Source organism: Aquarana catesbeiana, linkage group LG10, assembly GCF_042186555.1.
Source record: "Aquarana catesbeiana isolate 2022-GZ linkage group LG10, ASM4218655v1, whole genome shotgun sequence".
NCBI lineage: Eukaryota > Metazoa > Chordata > Amphibia > Anura > Ranidae > Aquarana > Aquarana catesbeiana.
In genome coordinates this window covers 261318946-261342113 of record NC_133333.1, presented here as the reverse complement: position 1 = coordinate 261342113, position 23168 = coordinate 261318946, and the positions used below count along the sequence as shown (strand labels likewise).

The following is a 23168-nucleotide window of genomic DNA, read 5'->3' as shown; positions in this document are numbered from 1 at the left end:
GGGGACACATGTCAGGAGTGGGGGAGGGGGGGGACACATGTCAGGAGTGGGGGAAGGGGACACGGGGATGACCTGAGCGGCGAGCCTCTCCTGATCACACGTGTCTCTGTCTGACGCTACGTTGTATCAGTCGCTGTCTCTGGCTCATTAGATGCTCCATCACCGACCAATCAAATCGCCGGACGCAGCAGACGGGATTTTTTTTTCTTTTACAGCAATGCAGCAGAAGTAATTTAGCGATAAACTAGAACAAAGACCCCCCCGCCCCCACCCTGAAGATGAAGATAGAGGGGAGGAATGGAAGGCGAGGAGAATAGCGCAGGCGGGAAGCGATGGTTACCTGGGAATTTCGGGACATTCTCTTCCAGAGCTGCATAGAGGATGATGATGGAGCGGCTTCCCCCGGCTGCCTCTGCTGCATCCTCCCTCCCTGTAGAAGAAGAGGAGATGCTTCCTTCTGGATGAGGTGGGGGGAGGTGTGCGTCTTCTGACATCACCGCTCCGCTCCGCTCTTCCGTCTCAGGCTTTGCCTGTCTCCTGGTGTCTTCCATTGTTCTGCCAGGATGCTGAGCCCCGTACACCTGACTCCCGCCATCTGATTGGTGGACGCAAAAACCTACTCCACCGCAACGCATGGAAAATGCACGATGGACACGCCTTTTACAACGCATTGCGCTGCATTTTTTTAAAGCATTTATTTCTCTACATCAGGGAACAATATCGGAACTTATTATTTTTTTTGTAGTTTGAAGGACGCAATGCGGTGACGCGCGTTTTTGTGCATCGCAATGCTTACGTTTAGGCTTGGCTCACCCCTACAGGCGCAAACCAAGAGCGGGTGCGTTTTTTTTGGCGCATTTCTGTGTAGCCCAGCCCATTCATTTCAATGGGTCGCCCCGTGTGTGCGAAAAACACGGGAAAGAAGTGCTGCAGTTTGGCACACGGAATATAAACTAGAGGCGCACTGCTATTGATCCCGAGTGTTTGCACGCGCACGCGTGCTCCGATACCTGAAACCGATACCTTTGCGGTGCGATTCGAGCTCATACAAAATGAAGGCTCTCAAATCGCACTGCAAAAGATTGAATGCGATTTGAACAGGGATGGGGTGTGATTCCTGTCCGTATCGCATGCGGTTTCCTGCAGCGCTTAGGTTGACCCTAAGACCCCTTTCACACTGAGGCGCTTTTCAGGCGCTTTCACGCTAAACAAAAGCGCCTGAAAAGCTCATGAAAACCTATTTTCCATTAAAATCAATGAATAGTTTCACACTGGGGGCGGTGCGCTGGCGGTGAAAAAACTCCTGCAAGCAGCATCTTTGGGGCACTAAAAAAAGCACCTAAAAAAGCGCTCCTCTCCAATGAATGGAAGCGCCTCAGAAGCGCATAAAAATCGCCTTAAATGGTTCTTTTGAGTCACGTGACCTTCAGAAAGGCGCACCGCTAACGTCTCAAAAGTACCGCAAAAGTGCCTCAAAAGCTCCCGCCGTTTTATGGGCAGTTTTTAAGTGCGTCGGTGTGAAAGTGCTCTGAGCCGCACGACTCCTGTGCGATCCCAAGTGACGTCATGATGACAAGCCAACGCCGCTATCAATGCGACCCTAATCTATTATATACTATGTGTGACGCAGCACCACGCCGTTCAATGCAGTGCATTTTTTGGAAATACTGTGTACTCATCAGGGGCGGACTGACCATTCGGGCACTCGGGCACCGCTAAGGGGCCCCATCAGGGTTGCCGGCCGCAATAAAACCAGGGACAGTATGTAAAAATCTGTGTTTTTTTAAAAATCCCAAGAGCTGCCCCGCCTCTCCGGTACCTTTCCAGTGTGTATATACTGTGTGTATATACTGTGTGTATATACTGTGTGTGTATACTGTGTGTATATACTGTGTGTGTGTATATACTGTGTGTGTATACTGTGTGTATATACTGTGTGTGTATACTGTGTGTGTATACTGTGTGTGTATACTGTGTGTATATACTGTGTGTGTATACTGTGTGTGTATACTGTGTGTGTATACTGTGTGTGTATATACTGTGTGTGTATACTGTGTGTGTATACTGTGTGTATATACTGTGTGTATATACTGTGTGTGTATACTGTGTGTATATACTGTGTGTGTGTATATACTGTGTGTGTATACTGTGTGTATATACTGTGTGTATATACTGTGTGTGTATACTGTGTGTGTATACTGTGTGTGTATATACTGTGTGTGTATACTGTGTGTATATACTGTGTGTATATACTGTGTGTGTATACTGTGTGTGTATATACTGTGTGTGTATACTGTGTGTGTATACTGTGTGTGTATACTGTGTGTGTATACTGTGTGTGTATATACTGTGTGTGTATACTGTGTGTATATACTGTGTGTGTATACTGTGTGTATATACTGTGTGTGTATACTGTGTGTGTGTATACTGTGTGTCTGTGTGTGTATACTGTGTGTATATACTGTGTGTGTATACTGTGTGTGTATACTGTGTGTATATACTGTGTGTGTATACTGTGTGTGTATACTGTGTGTGTATACTGTGTGTGTATACTGTGTGTATATACTGTGTGTGTATACTGTGTGTGTATACTGTGTGTGTATACTGTGTGTGTATACTGTGTGTGTATACTGTGTGTATATACTGTGTGTGTATACTGTGTGTATATACTGTGTGTGTATACTGTGTGTATATACTGTGTGTGTATACTGTGTGTATATACTGTGTGTGTATACTGTGTGTATATACTGTGTGTGTATACTGTGTGTCTGTGTGTATACTGTGTGGCCCCACAATCTATTGCCTGGGGGCCCCATAATCTCCTATTGCCCGGGGGCCCCATAATCTCCTATTGCCCGGGGGCCCCATAATCTCCTATTGCCCGGGGGCCCCATAATCTCCTATTGCCCGGGGGCCCCATTAACTCTTATTGCCTGGGGCCCCACAATCTTCTCCTATTGCCTGGGGGCCCCATAATCTTTTCCTATTGCCCGGGGGCCTCATAATCTCCTATTGCCCAGGGGCCCCATTAACTCCTATTGCCTGGGGCCCCACAATCTTCTCCTATTGCCTGGGGGGCCCCACAATCTTCTCCTATTGCCTGGGGCCCCACAATCTTCTCCTATTGCCCGGGGGCCCCACAATCTTCTCTTATTGCCCGGGGGCCCCACAATCTTCTCCTATTGCCCGGGGGCCCCATAATCTTCTCCTATTGCAGGAGGGCCCCATGAGTTGTCAGTCCACCCCTGGTACTCATACTCGTGCAGATGCTCCAATACCTGACACCGATACCTTTGCAGTGTGATGTGAGCCCATTTATTTTGTATGAGCTCAAATCGCACCACAAAGGTATCGGTCCTCAGTGCCGGCAAGTACTTGACTGAAGGTATCGGTCCTCAGTGCCGGCAAGTACTTGACTGAAGGTATCGGTCCTCGGTGCCGGCAAGTACTTGACTGAAGGTATCGGTCCTCGGTGCCGGCAAGTACTTGACTGAAGGTATCGGTCCTCGGTGCCGGCAAGTACTTGACTGAAGGTATCGGTCCTCAGTGCCGGCAAGTACTTGACTGAAGGTATCGGTCCTCGTACTCGCCGATAAAAATCCAGTATCAGTGCAACCCTATAAAAAACAAAAAAATGTTCCCGCTGTGACCACTGGGGGCAGCACCTAGGAGATCCCAACTCTTCACACACTACTACAAAAATAAGTGCGCTGGCCCTTTAAGAATCTCCTGAAAAGATTATTATTAAATAACCGAATCAGTCAAATAAAACAAAGTTCTTCATAATGTGCAGATTGGATACAATAATCCCAATATTACAACAAGTGTTCATGTTTATCAATACAATCCCCAGTATACAGTATATATATATATATACAGACAGTCCAACAGAGTTTAAGATTTCTGCACTATTCAGTGAAAGTGTTTGTTACCCCAATACCCCCTCCCCTCCCCCATACGTGTCTGCTCTCTGCCCCATGTACCGGTATGAAGACGTCTCCTGTTCTCTTTATATTACTTCCTTTGTGTGAGATCCCTGGTGGTCCTGCCAGTCCCTCTGCTTTCCTATTAAAAACTGACCACACTAAGCAGGAGAGCACAGCATGGCCAGTTCTATAGCTCCTCTCCAATGATCAGTCTTATGCTGACACCCCTCCCCCCCTGCACAGCCATTCACCGGGAAGCTCAGTGTACTGCTGTCCCCCCCCCCCCCCCCCCCCACCCCAGCTCCTATGTGGCTGAGAACAGAGGGAGTGTTAAAACCTTTAAAAAAAAAAAGGGGGATTTATAATGTTTTGCCTTTCATTTAAAACGGAATGGGTTGTCTTTCAAGGTGATCGTTTACAATCATTTTAAGGTGCATTCTGTTTATAATAATGTGGGGAAAATACTGCATTACAGTCACTACATCATAGGAGCTCCATCTAGTGGCCATAATGTGGTATTTCTCCCATTCACACTTATTTTTTTTTTTTCAATAAATAACATTCGATCTGCAGAGAATGTTTGATTTTGGCCCTTTGGATGAACAGTCATACAATTTATTTTTTATAAATACACCCCTAAGGGAGTCAGCATTTTTATGCAGAGCATTACATCCAACCTCCAGGCTGTGTTATGGTGTGAAGCGGGCACACAGAAAACGATTGATCTGGCAGGTTGGTGCGGATGGCGTGGCCCCGGGGCCGGCTCGCTGCATTGGCAATCATTAGTGCGGATATGTCTTATGGGCATTGGGGGGAAGTATTGGGAGAAGAGGAAAGGAGATTTGACAAATTCAAACCCCCCAAAGCCAAACCCTTCCGCCCAACAGTCTCCGCCCACAACTGAAATGCGACTTATAGGGAGACTGACCTTTGACCTTTTACTTTTCAAGTCCTATTGCCTGAAAATCACTCTGCAGTGCTCTGTACTGACAGAGCTTAGTGACAGCCACACCCCTCATCACAAGTGTTCTCATACACATCTGTATTGTAGACTAAAACAGGGGGAGTGTCTGACCAGAGGGGGAGTGTCTGACCACATGGGGAGTGTCTGACCACAGGGGGAGTGTCTGATCAGACAGTGGGAGTGTCTGATCAGAGGGGGGAGTGTCTGACCACAGGGGGAGTGTCTGACCACAGGGGGAGTATCTGATCAGACAGGGGGAGTGTCTGATCAGACAGGGGGAGTGTCTGATCAGAGGGGGGAGTGTCTGACCACAGGGGGAGTGTCTGACCACAGGGGGAGAGTCTGACCACAGGGGGAGTGTCTGATCAGAGGGGGAGTGTCTAATCAGACAGGGGGAGTGTCTGACCAGAGAGGGGGTGTCTGATCAGACAGGGGGAGTGTCTGACCAGAGAGGGAGTGTCTGATCAGACAGGGGGAGTGTCTGATTAGAGGGGGAGTGTCTGCTCAGACAGGGGGAGTGTCTGACCAGAGGGGGAGTGTCTGATCAGACAGGGGGAGTGTCTGACCAGAGGGGGAGTGTCTGATCAGACAGGGGGAGTGTCTGACCAGAGGGGGAGTGTCTGATCAGACAGGGGGAGTGTCTGACCAGAGGGGGAGTGTCTGATCAGACAGGGGGAGTGTCTGATTAGAGGGGGAGTGTCTGATCAGAGGGGGAGTTTCTGATCAGAGGTGGGGTTTCTGATCAGACAGGGGGAGTGTCTGACCAGTGGGGGAGTGTCTGATCAGGTAGGGGTGTGTTCAACCAGAAGGGGAGCATGTCTGAGCAGGTAGTGGGTGTGTCTGAACAGAGAGGGGTGTGTGTGAATAAAGAGGGGACATATCTGACTTGGGAGGAGTCATGTCTGATCAGGGAGTAGTCATGTCTGACCAGATAAGGGCGTGTCTAACCAGGGAATGGGTGTGTCCGACCAGGGAGGGGGCGTGTCTGACCAGGTCTGTTTTTTCTATCGGTGACCCCACTTTCGATCTTCCTTAAGGCTCCTCCATGGTGGGGCCCTGTGAGGCCTCAAAACATCGCTATTCTTTTTACTTACTGTTTGTGGCGCTGTCTTCACAATGTTGGTGGCTGAGTATCTTCTCACTAAGGTTGGCCACACATTTTCTGATAAAGTCACCAGTGTGAATGTAGACCATCAAGTGTCACTTCACCTTTAATGTAACTATATAGTCTGGCTGTAGAATGTCACTGGAGGACCCAAGGGAGAAGAGAGGAGAGACACACCATACTGGAGGACCCAAGGGAGAAGAGAGGAGAGACACACCATACTGGAGGACCCAAGGGAGAAGAGAGGAGAGACACACCATACTGGAGGACCCAAGGGAGAAGAGAGGAGAGACACACCATACTGGAGGACCCAAGGGAGAAGAGAGGAGAGACACACCATACTGGAGGACCCAAGGGAGAAGAGAGGAGAGACACACCATACTGGAGGACCCAAGGGAGAAGAGAGGAGAGACACACCATACTGGAGGACCCAAGGGAGAAGAGAGGAGAGACACACCATACTGGAGGACCCAAGGGAGAAGAGAGGAGAGACACACCATACTGGAGGACCCAAGGGAGAAGAGAGGAGAGACATACCATACCGGAGGAGTCAGGACTGGCAGCAGACAAAATCTGTGAACATAGCAAAGGTCGGGGCAGGCAGGAGATGGTAGAGATAACCGATAATGTAGCAATGTCAGGACAGGCAGCAGGTAGGAGAAGTATCTGTTAAATGTACTGAAGGTCAGGATGGTCAATGATTAAGAGAAGTATATATTAAAAATAGCGAAAGTGAGGATGGGCAGCAGATGAGGGGTTTTCATTAAACATAGCAAAGGTCAGGATGGGCAGCGGGCAAGAGAAGTATTCATTAAACATAGCAAAGGTGTCAGAGAAGTGTTCTATCCAGCCGCATCAGCTGTATCCTTGCGCGCATGCGCGGTGGAACGGCGCTCCGGCGCACGCACGTTTGCAACCCGATGGAGCGGCGCACGCACACCAGTGCACGCCCAACATGACGCTCTGGATTGTCTTCAGCTTCCCGTTTGAATCTGCTTCCTGTTTCCTGCATTTGATTACTCGCTGTGACCCGGACTGTTCCTGACTACTCTGATCTTCTCCTGGACCCGACCCTCGGCCTGCTTAACAGACTCTGCCTTGCCTCCAGTGTTTGACCCTCTGCTTGTGACCCAGATTTGCCTTGTATCTCCAGTGTTTGACCCTCAGACAGTATCCATTAAACATAGCAAAGGTCAGGAAAGGCAGCAAGCAAGAGAAGTATTCATTAAACATAACAAAGGGAAGGATGGGCAGCAAGGTAAGCAAAGTATCCATTGTAGCAAAGGTCAGGATCTGGTAACATAACAAAGGTCAGGGTCTGGTAACATAACAAAGGTCAGGATCTGGTAACATAACAAAGGTCAGGATCTGGTAACATAACAAAGGTCAGGATCTGGTAACATAACAAAGGTCAGGGTCTGGTAACATAACAAAGGTCAGGATCTGGTAACATAACAAAGGTCAGGATCTGGTAACATAACAAAGGTCAGGATCTGGTAACATAACAAAGGTCAGGATCTGGTAACATAACAAAGGTCAGGATCTGGTAACATAACAAAGGTCAGGATCTGGTAACATAACAAAGGTCAGGCCAGGCAGCAGACACTATGGGGATCCAGTAATGTAGAAAAGGTTGTTGTGGAAATTTTATTAAAGCCGAATTCCACCCAAAAATGGAACTTCCGCTTTAAGGGAAGGTGGACCCCTGAAATGCCACATTTGGCATGTCATTTGTTTGGGGGGGGGAGCGGAAACCCTCAAAAATAAGGGTTCCAGCTCCCACTTCCTCTCGGGGTTCCGCGGAGCTGGAAGTCAGTTCCCCTTTCCCCCTCCCTCTCGGCAATCATCTGGGACACGTCACATGTCCCAAATGATTGCCCGGCCAGTCACGGGGCGCTGTGCGGCTTGCGCATGCGCAGTGGGTGCCCAGCTGTGGCTTCACAGTTACAATGCCGGTGCCGCAGAGAGGAGGGGGAGAGGAGCGGGGCTTCGCCCGCATCGCTGGACCCTGAGACAGGTAAATGTCCGATTATTAAAAGTCAGCAGTTGCAATATTTGTAGCTGCTGACTTTTTTTTTTTTTTAAGCAGAACTCCGCTTTAAGATGTATTTAATATGTATTGTCACAGTGTCTCCCAGTGTTAGTTCTCCTGCAGCCGGCTCTATGGAGCGGACCGGGGCAGACTGACGCCGGTTGAGACCCGTTTGGTAGTGGAAAGCTTCCTGAGGATGTAGAGAAGTGTTTGCAGACTGAGGATATTTCGGCCAGTGAAGGGCCCCTGTGCAATGCACAGAACGATCGTCTGGGGGGGGATGTGTTCACTCTGTGAAGACATTATCAGTTATGGGGGATGTACACTCGTGTCTCTCGTGTGTCTGATCGGCACATGGGGGGAGGGGGCCGTGGTGTGATCCTACAGATAATCCCCCATCCTTAGGAATGGTAGAATAATCCGGGTATGGGATCGATCATAAAGATTGTTCCAATGACCGGCAGTAGAGCTGTGGAGCTGAGGATGTGAGGATGGTGGTCATGTCTGTATTACTTGTGAAGATACGGGAAACGGGGGTCATACTAAGATGTGTGATACCAGAAGGCTGAAAGTGACACGGATTACACGCAGCGTAGAGTGGAATTTCCACAACAAGGTGAATAACAGGAACAAGCAGGTACAGATACCAGCGCACTCGATCAGCAGGTAAACTCGATCTCAAGCACCGGGGAACTGGTGGATGGTGTTTAAATAAGGCGCCTCTTGAGCCAGGGACCAATCCTGGGGCTGGGAGATGTGTGACCAGCAAAATGTGGAAAGTACTTTGTCCAGCAAATGGAATGTTAGCCAAGAAGAGGAAGAGCAGCACTGCCACATAGTGGGGTCAATGGTGGACAAGTAAGTATGCAGCCATCATACAAGGGTGCTGGCAATACCTTTCAGCCCAATAAGTTAGAAGATCTTAGAAGAGCTTATCCAGGAGGCATGTGATAAATTTGAGTTGGGATGGATTCTATCTGCCCGCCCATCTTTCTATTATGGGGTATTTTGGAGCATTGTGGGCCCCTGGGTTCTTAGGTCTCGGATGCTCCAACTAAGATCTTCCTACCATAATTCCTGAGTCGGACTCTGATCCTCTCCACCTGGAGGTTTTGGGGGTTCCTCAGCTGCTCCAGTCACATTCCTCATTATATAAAATGAAATATCCAATAGGAATATTAGGATCCCCTTATAATGGCCACCACAGGTGTGCCGGGATCCCACCAATAGAGAGACAGAAGAAAATGTCAGGAATTCCCCATCAAACACTGAAGGATCAGTTCTGGGTGGACTGACCCTTTAATATTCTCTACTTCTGCTCATTAGATGTCCCCGGAGGTGCCTGGCTCCATCATGACTTGGCCGGGTTGGGAGATAATTACATGAACAGTGATAGAATTCCCCAATGAGGTTATTTCCAGCGTCACTCCTAATCAGAGTCATTTCTCTGAGGAGTAACAGAAGCCTCTCAGATCACAGAAGATCCTCCCACCATTCAATCAACGAGAAGACAGATGGATAGCAAAACCCATAATGTGTCCCCGATGGACTCGCCCCAACCGACCTACCGGTGATCATAGTCATTTCTTCTGTCCGCGTAAACCCAATATTATTATCTCTGACTCGGCTCTTATATTGGAGGGCTTAGAAATAAAATTCTAAAACAAGGAGCCTGACAAAGAAGACATTTGTATGTCAGGGCAAAAAAAATGTGCTGTATCTCTGCAAAACCTTCTCGTTTCCTGTGTTATATTCCTGTAACTACATCAGGAGCCGCAGGTTACACCCCTTCCTGTCCAGGACTTTTTCACTTTCAACCTGTAAGAGGTTTGATGATTGTGTAGAACATGCAGGTGCAAAGTAAAGGCTTCCCGCCTCAACCCCCGAAACATCTCCAAAATACGCCCCTTCCTAACCAACGACACCACAAAGCTCCTAATTCACTCCCTGGTCATCTCTCACCTCGACTAATGCAAATTCCTCCTCATTGGCTTACCTTTACATAGGCTCCTCCCCCCGTCAGGCCATCATGAATGCTGCTGCCAGACTTATCCCTCTTACCAACCGCTCAGTCTCCTCCACTCCTCTCTGCCAATCCCTCCTCTGGCCTCCATTCAGGGCCAGTGCTACCACTAGGCAAACTAGGCAGCCGCCTAGGGCGCACTGCTGCCTAGGGCGCCCTGCCACTGGTGTCCCTACTTTTTTCTCTCTGCAACAAGCAACTAAGTCTCAGCATCAGCAGGCGGAGGCGTTGGACTGTGTCTGTGTTCAGACTCTCAAATGAATGGAAGCAAGCAAACATTAATTTTTTTGGGCGCTGGTGAGGATGTATTTGATAGGTGTTTCATTAAAAAGGTGGGGTATACATGGGCAGGGCGAAGGGGGTGGAGTCAGGAGTGGGGCCAAGGGGGGGCAGCAAAATGAAGTTTCGCCTAGGGTGTCAAAAATCCTTGAACCAGCCCTGCCTCCATTCAGTGTCCTCCACCCCTCTATCAATCCCTCCACTGGCCTCCATTCAGTGTCCTCCACCCCTCTCTACCAATCCCTCCACTGCTCTCCATTCAGTGTCCTCCACCCCTCTATCAATCCCTCCACTGGCCTCCATTCAGTGTCCTCCACCCCTCTCTGCCAATCCCTCCACTGGTCTCCATTCAGTGTCCTCCACCCCTCTCTACCAATCCCTCCACTGGTCTCCATTCAGTGTCCTCCACCCCTCTCTACCAATCCCTCCACTGTCCTCCATTCAGTGTCCTCCGCCCATCTCTGCCAATCCCTCCACTGGTCTCCATTCAGTGTCCTCCACCCCTCTCTACCAATCCCTCCACTGGCCTCCATTCAGTGTCCTCCACCCCTCTCTACCAACCTCTACCAAACCCTCCACCCCTCTCTACCAATCCATCCACTAGTCTCCATTCAGTGTCCTCCAACCCTCTCTGCCAATGCCTCCACTGGCCTCCATTCAGTGTCCTCCACCCCTCTCTACCAATCTCTCCACTGACCTCCATTCAGTGTCCTCCACCCCTCTCTACCAATCCCTCCACTGGCCTCCATTCAGTGTCCTCCACCCCTCTCTGCCAATCCCTCCACTGGTCTCCATTCAGTGACCTCCACCCCTCTCTACCAATCCCTCCACTGGCCTCCATTCAGTGTCCTCCACCCCTCTCTGCCAATCCCTCCACTGGTCTCCATTCAGTGACCTCCACCCCTCTCTACCAATCCCTCCACTGGTCTCCATTCAGTGTTCTCCACCCCTCTCTGCCAATCCCTCCACTGGCCTCCATTCAGTGTCCTCCACCCCTCTCTGCCAATCCCTCCCCTGGTCTCCATTCAGTGTTCTCCACCCCTCTCTGCCAATCCCTCCACTGGCCTCCATTCAGTGTCCTCCACCCCTCTCTGCCAATCCCTCCACTGATCTCCATTCAGTGTCCTCCACCCCTCTCTGCCAATCCCTCCACTGGCCTCCATTCAGTGTCCTCCACCCCTCTCTGCCAATCCCTCCACTGGTCTCCATTCAGTGTCCTCCACCCCTCTCTGCCAATCCCTCCACTGATCTCCATTCAGTGTCCTCCACCCCTCTCTGCCAATCCCTCCACTGGCCTCCATTCAGTGTCCTCCACCCCTCTCTGCCAATCCCTCCACTGGTCTCCATTCAGTGTCCTCCACCCCTCTCTGCCAATCCCTCCACTGGTCTCCATTCAGTGTCCTCCACCCCTCTCTGCCAATCCCTCCACTGGTCTCCATTCAGTGTCCTCCACCCCTCTCTGCCAATCCCTCCACTGGCCTCTGCTCCCCTTACTAACCAATGACACCACAAAGCTCCTAATTCACTCCCTGGTCATCTCTCACCTCGACTAATGCAAATTCCTCCTCATTGGCTTACCTTTACATAGGCTCCTCCCCCCGTCAGGCCATCATGAATGCTGCTGCCAGACTTATCCCTCTTACCAACCGCTCAGTCTCCTCCACTCCTCTCTGCCAATCCCTCCTCTGGCCTCCATTCAGGGCCAGTGCTACCACTAGGCAAACTAGGCAGCCGCCTAGGGCGCACTGCTGCCTAGGGCGCCCTGCCACTGGTGTCCCTACTCTTTTCTCTCTGCAACAAGCAACTAAGTCTCAGCATCAGCAGGCGGAGGCGGTGGACTGTGTCTGTGTTCAGACTCTCAAATGAATGGAAGCAAGCAAACATTAATTTTTTTGGGCACTGGTAGGCTGCATTTGATGGGCGCTGGTGAGGATGTATTTGATAGGTGTTTCATTAAAAAGGTGGGGTATACATGGGCAGGGCGAAGGGGGTGGAGTCAGGAGTGGGGCCAAGGGGGGGGCAGCAAAATGAAGTTTCGCCTAGGGTGTCAAAAATCCTTGAACCAGCCCTGCCTCCATTCAGTGTCCTCCACCCCTCTATCAATCCCTCCACTGGCCTCTGCTAAGTGTCCTCCACCCCTCTCTGCCAATCCCCCCACTGCTCTCCATTCAGTGTCCTCCACCCCTCTCTGCCAATCCCCCCACTGGTCTCCATTCAGTGTCCTCCACCCCTCTCTGCCAATCCCCCCACTGCTCCCCATTCAGTGTCCTCCACCCCTCTCTGCCAATCCCCCCACTGCTCTCCATTCAGTGTCCTCCACCCCTCTCTACCAATCCCTCCACTGCTCTCCATTCAGTGTCCTCCGCCCATCTCTGCCAATCCCCCCACTGCTCTCCATTCAGTGTCCTCCACCCCTCTCTACCAATCCCTCCACTGGCCTCCATTCATTGTCCTACACCCCTCTCTACCAATCCCTCCACTGGCCTCCATTCAGTGTCCTCCACCCATCTCTGCCAATCCCTCCACTGATCTCCATTCAGTGTCCTCCACCCCTCTCTACCAATCCCTCCACTGGCCTCCATTCAGTGTCCTCCACCCCTCTCTACCAACCTCTACCAAACCCTCCACCCCTCTCTACCAATCCATCCACTAGTCTCCATTCAGTGTCCTCCAACCCTCTCTGCCAATCCCTCCACTGGCCTCCATTCAGTGTCCTCCACCCCTCTCTACCAACCTCTACCAATCCCTCCACCCCTCTCTACCAATCCCTCCACTGACCTTCATTCAGTGTCCTCCGCCCATCTCTGCCAATCCCTCCACTGATCTCCATTCAGTGTCCTCCACCCCTCTCTACCAATCCCTCCACTGGTCTCCATTCAGTGTCCTCCACCCCTCTCTACCAATCCCTCCACTGGCCTCCATTCAGTGTCCTCCACCCCTCTCTACCAACCTCTACCAAACCCTCCACCCCTCTCTACCAATCCATCCACTAGTCTCCATTCAGTGTCCTCCAACCCTCTCTGCCAATCCCTCCACTGGCCTCCATTCAGTGTCCTCCACCCCTCTCTACCAACCTCTACCAATCCCTCCACCCCTCTCTACCAATCCCTCCACTGACCTTCATTCAGTGTCCTCCGCCCATCTCTGCCAATCCCTCCACTGATCTCCATTCAGTGTCCTCCACCCCTCTCTGCCAATCCTTCCACTGGTCTCCATTCAATGTCCTCCACCCCTCTCTGCCAATCCCTCCACTATTGTGAGAGTTCTGAAGGATATCAGACATCTTCTCGTTGACAAGCATCGCATCCATATGCTCTCTGTATCTCTTGCAAGTTCACCCTGGGTGCTTTCCAAGCTTGGGTTTGTTTACCAGCTAAAAAATGATAGGTGGCCAGTTTGTGTATCGAGTGTTGGTGTAAGTAGGTCAACCTTGGATCTTTCCACACATTACCATGAAATAAATGCTTTCACAATGTGCCCAGAGACCCAATACCACCTGAAGACCACCTTATAGGACGATTCTGTGATGGTTATTGTGAAGGAGCATGTAGATATTCTGGAACAGATTTACACATTTCGTTCCTCGCTAACAACCTAAGAGAGGGAGGAAGACCAAAGGAATGAGTGTGGAGTACAGAAGGGTGAGAAGGTTTGGAGATCCCAGTGAATGCAGACAGATGTCCTCAATAATTGTACGGGAATTCCATCTCCAGGCTTCAGCTTTCAGTGTTTCCTTGACTGACAATTACTCCATCATGCTAGGAATTGTAACAAACTTTGTAGCAGATTCCTATCTTTTGTAACCCTGAATAAATATTTGTTGGTTTCCCCATGTCCTGTGAAGATTCTGAATTGGAGGGTCTGGTTCATTGTAATCACCCGGTACACGCTCAGTGATGCCGAAAGTTGTAGCGTCTGCATCTCACCAACATTCCTATTGCAGGGGATGCCTGAAATCTGACTTGTATCTCAGTGCAGACTTCTGGGAAAATCAGTGAGCCAATCACAGAAGCAGGAAATGAAATTTCCGGGGGTGGGGGTGGGGGGGTGGGGGTTTGGGCGGGTCTGTATACCATCTGTGTACAGAGCGCCTCCAGGTGGCCATATTGCACTGAATGTTAGAGAAGATCTCAGTGGCTGCAGATTGATAAGGAGAGGTCATTTCGATCACCATGAAATGAGGACAATTCTATATCTTCTATTATTTTTATTATAGAAAACGGGGTGACAGGAACCCTCTCTGGATGGACCAATGTCGTTATTCAAACCCACAAACTATGTAACTATCTTTTTTTCTATGAAAGTGGAGTTACCCTTTAACCACTTGAGCTCTGGAAGATTTCATGACCAGGCCATTTTTTTCTATTCAGCACTTCACTACTTTTACTGACAATTGCGCGGTCGTGCAACGCTGTGCGCAAACAACATTTATATCATTTTCTCCACACAGACAGAGATTTCTTTTGGTGGTATTTGATCACCTCTCTGTTTATTTTTATTTTTTTGTGATATCAACAAAAACATTTTGAAAAAAAAAAAAAAAACAACAACAACATTTTTTTTACTTTCTGCTATAAAACATCCAATAAAAAAATACAAAAAATCAAATCTCTTCATAAATTTGGCCAATATGTAATCTGTTCCATGTCTTTGATAACACAAAATCCCAATAAGTGTATATTGATTGGTTTGTGTGAAAGTTACATCATCTACAAACTACGGGATATATACTGGAATTTTTATTTTTCATTGTTTTTTTTATACTACTAATGGCAGCGATAAGCGGCTTATAACAGAACTGCAATATTTCGGCAGACAATCTGACACTGGGGGGGGGGGGGGGGGTGTTACTGACTAACTGACACTGACATCACCGGTGACACTAATACAGTGATGTGTGATAATACTATACACTGTCACTGTACTAATGACACCGGCTGGGAAGGGGTTAATATCTAGGGGTGATAAAAGGGTTAAATATGTGCCTAACAATGTGTAATGTGTGTATTATGTGTGTATTATGTGTAATGTGTGTATTATGTGTGTATTATGTGTGTATTATGTGTGTAATATGTGTATTATGTGTATTATGTGTATTATGTGTATTATGTGTAATATGTATTATGTGTAATGTGTGTATTATGTGTAATGTGTATTATGTGTAATGTGTGTATTATGTGTGTAATATGTGTATTGTGTGTATTGTGTGTATTGTGTACTGCTTTGTAGGGATGATAAACTGACAGATTGCTCCCTCTGTACAGAGCTCTGTGTTGTTTATCAGCACAGGGCTCTGGGCTGTGATTGGAGGCAGACTGTAGGCAGATTTCAGCCATGAATAATTGGCCGGGACTTGCTGCCAGGCTCCCACTGTGTACAATGTGTGTGTGTAATATCTGTAGATGTAGTAGCAATAGAGGTAGCTGCAGGTCCCCTGTTGGTTATCAGCATAGGGAGAAGGAAAGCTGTAAATCCTATAAAATATCACCTCATACGGATAATACTCATATCATGTGAATTGTACGGTACTATGCAGCCACAGCGCTCTATAGGTAGGTAGGTCTATAGGTAGGTAGGTCTATAGGTAGGTAGGTATATAGGTAGTTAGGTCTATAGATAGGTGGGTAGGTCTACAGGTAGGTAGGTATATAGGTAGGTGGGTGGGTCTATAGATAGGTAGGTCTATAGATAGGTAGGTCTATAGGTAGGTGGGTGGGTCTATAGATAGGTAGGTCCATAGGTATGTATATAGGTAGGTATACCGGGGAGGTTTTGTGTCGGACTGAAGGAGAGCAGCCACCAGCACAAGGGACATTTCTCATTCAATGTAAGTACTGTCTGTATCTGTCCCTTGTGCTGATTAAAAAAAAAATTACACTTTATTTGGTGTGTTTTATTTGTTCCTGTAGTTTCGTTTTTATATTTCTCTCATTCTGGGAAACGAATTGATCACAAAAATAATACAATGTTACTTCTAATTTAACCAACCCTGTCCCTGCAATCTGCATCATGTCCACTAGATGGCAGTACAGGCATGTCTTCAGTACAGAGTCAGTGTATTCTGCAGGTGGAAGGCCAGCTATAGATATAGAGGAGAAGATGGACAGAAGAGGATCAGAGATGGACGGAGGAGGATCGGAGATGGACGGAGGAGGATCGGAGATGGACAGAGGAGGATCGGAGATGGACAGAGGAGGATCGGAGATGGACGGAGGAGGATCGGAGATGGACGGAGGAGGATCGGAGATGGACGGAGGAGGTTCGGAGATGGACGGAGGAGGATCGGAGATGGACAGAGGAGGATCGGAGATGGACAGAGGAGGATCAGAGATGGACAGAGGAGGATCAGAGATGGACAGAGGAGGATCAGAGATGGACAGAGGAAGATTACAGATGGACAGAGGAGGATCAGAGATGGACAGAGGAGGATCGGAGATGGACAGAGGTGGATCGGAGATGGACAGAGGAGGATCAGAGATGGACGGAGGAGGATCAGAGATGGACAGAGGAGGTTCAGAGATGGACAGAGGAGGATCGGAGATGGACAGAGGAGGATCGGAGATGGACAGAGGTGGATCGGAGATGGACGGAGGAGGATCAGAGATGGACGGAGGAGGTTCAGAGATGGACAGAGGAGGATCGGAGATGGACGGAGGAGGTTCAGAGATGGACAGAGGAGGATCGGAGATGGACAGAGGAGGATCGGAGATGGACAGAGGAGGATCGGAGATGGACGGAGGAGGATCAGAGATGGACGGAGGAGGTTCAGAGATGGACAGAGGAGGATCGGAGATGGACAGAGGAGGATCGGAGATGGACAGAGGAGGATCGGAGATGGACGGAGGAGGATCAGAGATGGACGGAGGAGGATCAGAGATGGACGGAGGAGGATCAGAGATGGACAGAGGAGGTTCAGAGATGGACAGAGGAGGATCGGAGATGGACAGAGGAGGATCGGAGATGGACAGAGGAGGATCGGAGATGGACGGAGGTGGATCGGAGATGGACGGAGGAGGATCGGAGGTGGACGGAGGAGGATCGGAGATGGACGGAGGAGGATCGGAGATGGACGGAGGAGGATCGGAGATGGACGGAGGAGGATCAGAGATGGACAGAGGAAGATCGGAGATGGACAGAGGAGGATCGGAGATGGACAGAGGAGGATCGGAGATGGACAGAGGTGGATCGGAGATGGACAGAGGAGGATCGGAGATGGACAGAGGAGGATCGGAGATGGACAGAGGAGGATCGGAGATGGACGGAGGAGGATCAGAGATGGACGGAGGAGGTTCAGAGATGGACAGAGGAGGATCGGAGATGGACAGAGGAGGATCGGAGATGGACAGAGGAGGATCGGAGATGGACGGAGGAGGATCAGAGATGGACGGAGGAGGATCAGAGATGGACGGAGGAGGATCAGAGATGGACAGAGGAGGTTCAGAGATGGACAGAGGAGGATCGGAGATGGACAGAGGAGGATCAGAGATGGACGGAGGAGGATCAGAGATGGACAGAGGAGGTTCAGAGATGGACAGAGGAGGATCGGAGATGGACAGAGGAGGATCGGAGATGGACAGAGGAGGATCGGAGATGGACGGAGGTGGATCGGAGATGGACGGAGGAGGATCGGAGGTGGACGGAGGAGGATCGGAGATGGACGGAGGAGGATCGGAGATGGACGGAGGAGGATCGGAGATGGACGGAGGAGGATCAGAGATGGACAGAGGAAGATCGGAGATGGACAGAGGAGGATCGGAGATGGACAGAGGAGGATCGGAGATGGACAGAGGTGGATCGGAGATGGACAGAGGAGGATCGGAGATGGACAGAGGAGGATCGGAGATGGACAGAGGTGGATCGGAGATGGACAGAGGAGGATCAGAGATGGACAGAGGAGGATCAGAGATGGACAGAGGAGGATCCTGACCCCAGAGAGTGAAGATCTCCAATCACAGTCCATGGCTGTAATAATTTGCTGCATATTCCAAATCAGATAAAATCATTGGAAATGTCTTATTTAGATTTCCTGGAGCTTGGCCTGGAAGTGTTCTCCATCAGTCAGGACAATGTTGCTCAGTTATCCCATGTTGTATATAATGTCCCATCTATGGTCATATGTTGGGTTCACATTAAAGCCGTCTGTGTGGAGCCCAGATTGTTCCTATCATGTTCCTGTGACACTCACTGTACATTATTATCTCTCTTTTATTGAAGTTCTTTTTCCCTTTTCACACTTCTTCCCTGTGCCGAGTATATTTGGTCCTAATAAACTGGTCACCATAGACTGTGCCAGGACAAGGTCATCCAGTACCCAGGACAAACATGCCAAACTGTGCCCCCTCCCCTTCCTATAAGGTTTCAGATTAGTAGTGATGTCACTGTCACTACTTCTGTCAGCCTTGTAACAGGAGAAACTGGCACAGTGCGCCCCCCATCCCTGCAATAAACCATTGTGCCCAGGGCAGCCGCCCCTCCTGCCCACCCCACTGTCTAATACATCCCTACTCCTCCCGACCCCCCCCCCCCCCCTGTCGGCACCCGCGCTTTCTTTTTTCCTTGCCTACTGCCTCATTACCGGTGAGCAGAGTGACGTGGACCCCCTAATTTTATTTGGTCCTACATCAAAATGGCCACCCAAACCCCATGGGACATCCAACCGGATTACCGTCCTTTCCAAGATGGCTGTCTGTAGCCCAAGATAGGAGACATTCCTCCTCATTGGACCCCACCAACCTGATAGGATGGTGCAATCCCACCTTCAGATTGGAGGATGTACTGTAGTCTTCTCCTGCCCACACAAATGCTGCCGTTTAGATGTTTCCAGGAAAGCAGTCAACCCCCCACCGTCTACATTGTGGGGGCATCATGTATGAGGTTTGGAATGGCGCCCCCCTCAGGCCATCCTGATTGCAACCAAGTGCAGATGAAGATTGGCCCAACACAAGCTCACCTACCTGTAGAAAGACCCGCCATACATCAGTACATGTGGTACATTCTGGATCTGGAGCATCTGGTGGCTGATTATCTCCGGTAGAAGATTTCTTCCTCTTGGCTCTGAGATCGGTTTCTCTTTGCCGGACTCGATCGGTGTTCTGCATTATTCATCATATTTAAGTATGTAAACAGTCGCCTCGCACTCTGCTACAAACGTAGAAACCTTCCGTCTACCAGCTGCCGATTTATGGACTGTCCTCCGCCGGGACCCCCGTAAATATCTCACCATATGGCGGCCCCCAGCAGACACCGATGTTCCGAGATCTCTAATATATTCCTCAGGTTCTGAATGGTAGAAAATCGGACCCAAGTTAATTGGAAAGTCAGCGTCACTCCGCTCCATCTGTTCATGTTTCTTGTTTCTCATTTTCTGCAGAAAAAGTCACAGAAGGATTGTATTCCAGCGACCCGCCGGGGGGGGGTCATTCACAAACGCTGGGGGCCGTTCCACACCAACGCATTTCCTAGAAGCAGGAATAACCCCCAACTGGATGATGACCAATCACCATCCTTGTCATAAAATATTGATTCCACTAGGGGAGCCAGTATCAGTATCAGTGCCAATAACAAGCATCTGCACAAGCATCAGAACTCACCCAAATGCTCCCGATACCGAAACCGATACTTTGCGATTTGTGTCAATACAAAATGAATGGGAGCAAATCGCACTGCAAAGAATCGCATGTAATTCCCCCCACTGCTCCTGTGTGTGTATAGAAAGGGAAAATCGCTGTGACGAACCCCTGTCCTCAACAGGTCTATGTTCCCAGAGCTCTCCAAGATGAGTTCCACAAACCCCCCACCCAAAGTGACTCCTGTCACAAGCGCCATCTAGTGGGCAGTTTAAACATTTTTTAGACCTCACAGTACACATCTGGCCAAATGCAAAACAATCTACATACTGTAGGTGTCCCGGTCCGCCGATGACAGCAAATCACGGCCTCTGGAGGTGCTCACAGGGCTGGAGGAGATGTAGAAGAGGTCCGCCCCCAAGCTGATATCCCTTCCACCCTATACCCACGGGGTCCTGGAACTTCTCCTGTGAGCATCTCCAGCAGCCCTGGTTTGCTATCATCGGCAGCAAGGGCGCCCATCCATTAAGGGCGCCGCCCCTTCTATCCACGTCACCCCTTATATGGTTAATAGATAGATTTAAGCATAGCATGAATCTATCCAGGGCCGCTGCGGACACCCCCTATTCAGGCGTCTGGCCCCTTTCAGGACCCCGGGCGCCTGAATGCCAGCGGCGGGGATGTTTCTTTGAAGCACCTGATGAGAGCCACAAGCTCTAATGGGCTGGGTGGGCTTGGAGCCCACCCAGTTATGTTAGAAAAGAAAATGAATAGTCACTGTTCTAACACTGAACCGCCTCCCCACCAACCAGCGTGGGTCTAATACCCGTTTCCCGATTGGCTGAAAGGTCAGGCGATCCTATTGGATGCCTGACCACCATGGGGCCCACACTTTGAGAACCTAAAAGTCAGGAAGGATGGTGGACATCTTCTCATGAACCATTAGGGCAGTCAGGATCCTCCCCACTTCTGCAAACCGGACTGAGAGTTTCTTGTAGGCTCTGGCTATAATACCTTTGGTGATGATAAAAAGGTATGTGGCCAATTTCTATTGATGGGAAAAGAGGCCCCGGGATTGGGCAATGGAGAGCGCATGTTTAGTGTCTTTGTGGAAGGGGACATGGAAGAGGGTCATTAGGAGGCCAAAGAATCTTGACCAGAAGCCTAACAATTGGGGGCAGGACCACCAGATCTCATCCCCGGAACTATCTATCACTATATGACGGGTTTGAGTGGGCAATGCGGGTCAGAACTTGGTACTAGCGGAGAAGGACTTTGTAGGCGGCTTCCAGGGTGACGGTGTAATAAGGGCTTTGGCTATACTTGACCAGGCTTTACTCCTCAAGATCTATGGGGGCTGCACCGTCACGCTGATCTTCTAGTGACCTATGGGAGAGATGTAGACCTGCCGCGAGACTGCAGGAAATGGTGCGTTCTCACATATATTTGAACCTTTTTTTGGCATCTCAGTGCTGCTGATCTCCTGCACCCTCTTTTAGCCACTTCCGGTCTACATGCACTCCCTCCATTGTCATCTGCACATCATAAGGACTGGCTTCCTGATAGTGATAATGGTGGACAATGCCGTAATCTCTACAAGGGGTGAAAACACAGGAGCAGAGTTGTGAGACACTTGTCATCCTATAACAGGAAGTGCCTGAACAGGGACATTCATGGCGGGATCACCGGGGATTATGCAGGACAGCTGCAATCACAGACACTGGAATAAAGCGTTTTTAAAGCATTCAAGTCACTTCTGTGCACCTCCATTATGGTAGCCTTGTACCCCTTGGCACCAGCTGTACACAAATATGCAGCCTCTCGGTGGGCGGGCCTTGGCGCCGTGCATTCGTGTAAATACAGCTGTGCAGAGAGCGATCGACCTGCGTGCTCCCGGCACAGTTACCAGCGGCTAACGGAAAGCTCCCAATCCCTATTTGCAGTCACATAATCATAAACCCCGCCCTGCCTCCCGACATCCTAAACCCCTTAAAGGGTCAGGAGACGCTGGCTCCGAGGGGTGAAGGCACATTCCACCCAGCATCTTCCATTTTATACCTTTGCTTACTGTAAGCCCCACCCATTTACACTAAGCTCCACCCTCACCATGACTGTGTGAAAACTTCACCACCTCTAAAGGTAAGTGTACCAACTGTCATTCCTCCCCAGAGAAAGCAGGACATCACTTTGTACATTTAGCATCCCTTTACCCCTAGGCAGTGGTGGAGGACCCCCGTCCCTCAGGTGATGCTCAGAGATGAAACAAATCCTTCTACATAATTTGTACCTCTTTATCTGCAGCCCTCTCTCCTCTACGGCCCTTCAAAGTACAGGATTTACACAGCATTTCTGAGCTCCAGGTGGCAGGGGGTAGGGATCTAATGTCACATACTGCACAGCATAGAGCATGGAGTTGAGTGTAATCTGAGACCTGAGTGGAAGTAATGGACACACCCCTTCTACACGGCCTCATAAGGAAACATGCACAGCCGAGGCTGTCAATCACATGCTGTGTGCTGGAGGCAGGGTGGGGCCATCTCCCGGGATTGTCTGGTGTCAGCATAGACTGTCAGAATTGACCCATGCAGATAGCAGAGGGAGGAGACAGCAGACAAAAATCACACTTAGTGCTCTGGACTGAGACAAGTACACACTATAGAGGGAAATACTTTGTTCATATTTCATGTCTGAGGTTTACAGCCACTTCAAGTAAATCTCAGGGCAGAAATACAAAATTATTGGAAAATAATGGATTCTCATATTTATCGGTATTTATACACTATGTACATAATAACACTTTATTCAGGGTGAAATCAGCTCCACATTTCCTTTATTCAGCAGCCCAGCCTCTCACATCAGAAAAGAACGTCCTCCACTCATCGAGCTCCTTCTATGGATGGAGGGTTAAGTCTTCTCAGCAGATGTTGGCAAACCGAACACATGAGCTCATGAACTCCCCAGAACAGAGCCAAAAAAACGCAGCCCTGCCAAGGGCCCTACAGACCTCTATCTGTGTAGAATCCATCACCGGAAACACCGCCAAAGGCTTCCGAAAGGAAACACGATCGTTATCATTACTGCAACATGAGAGCTGCGAAGTTCTGGAAATTTACTTCAATATCTTCAACATATTTACAATGTTCGTGTTCCCACCATCATAAACACGTTCTCTAAAGACAGGAGAAACTGAAGGGAAAAATTCCAGTAACTTCATATAATATCAGATGACTGAAAGGAGCTGGAAGCTGAACGGTGACATCACTAGGCAGGTCC

The 23168-nt window shown here is 49.5% G+C and overlaps 1 protein-coding gene across 2 annotated transcripts in view; it reads right to left on the bottom strand.

The window, feature by feature from the left end:
• SLC45A1 (solute carrier family 45 member 1) overlaps positions 1–668 on the bottom strand; it is a 58556-nt gene extending 57888 nt beyond the window's left edge. The window contains exon 1 of one of the 2 annotated variants that reach the window (XM_073603714.1): positions 341–668. The gene's annotated coding sequence lies outside the window, so the exon portion shown is untranslated. Of the gene's footprint in view, positions 1–72; positions 185–340 lie in introns of those variants that run through there. The other variant, XM_073603715.1, reaches the window with a different exon arrangement.
• Between the last annotated feature and the right edge of the window lie 22500 nt (positions 669–23168).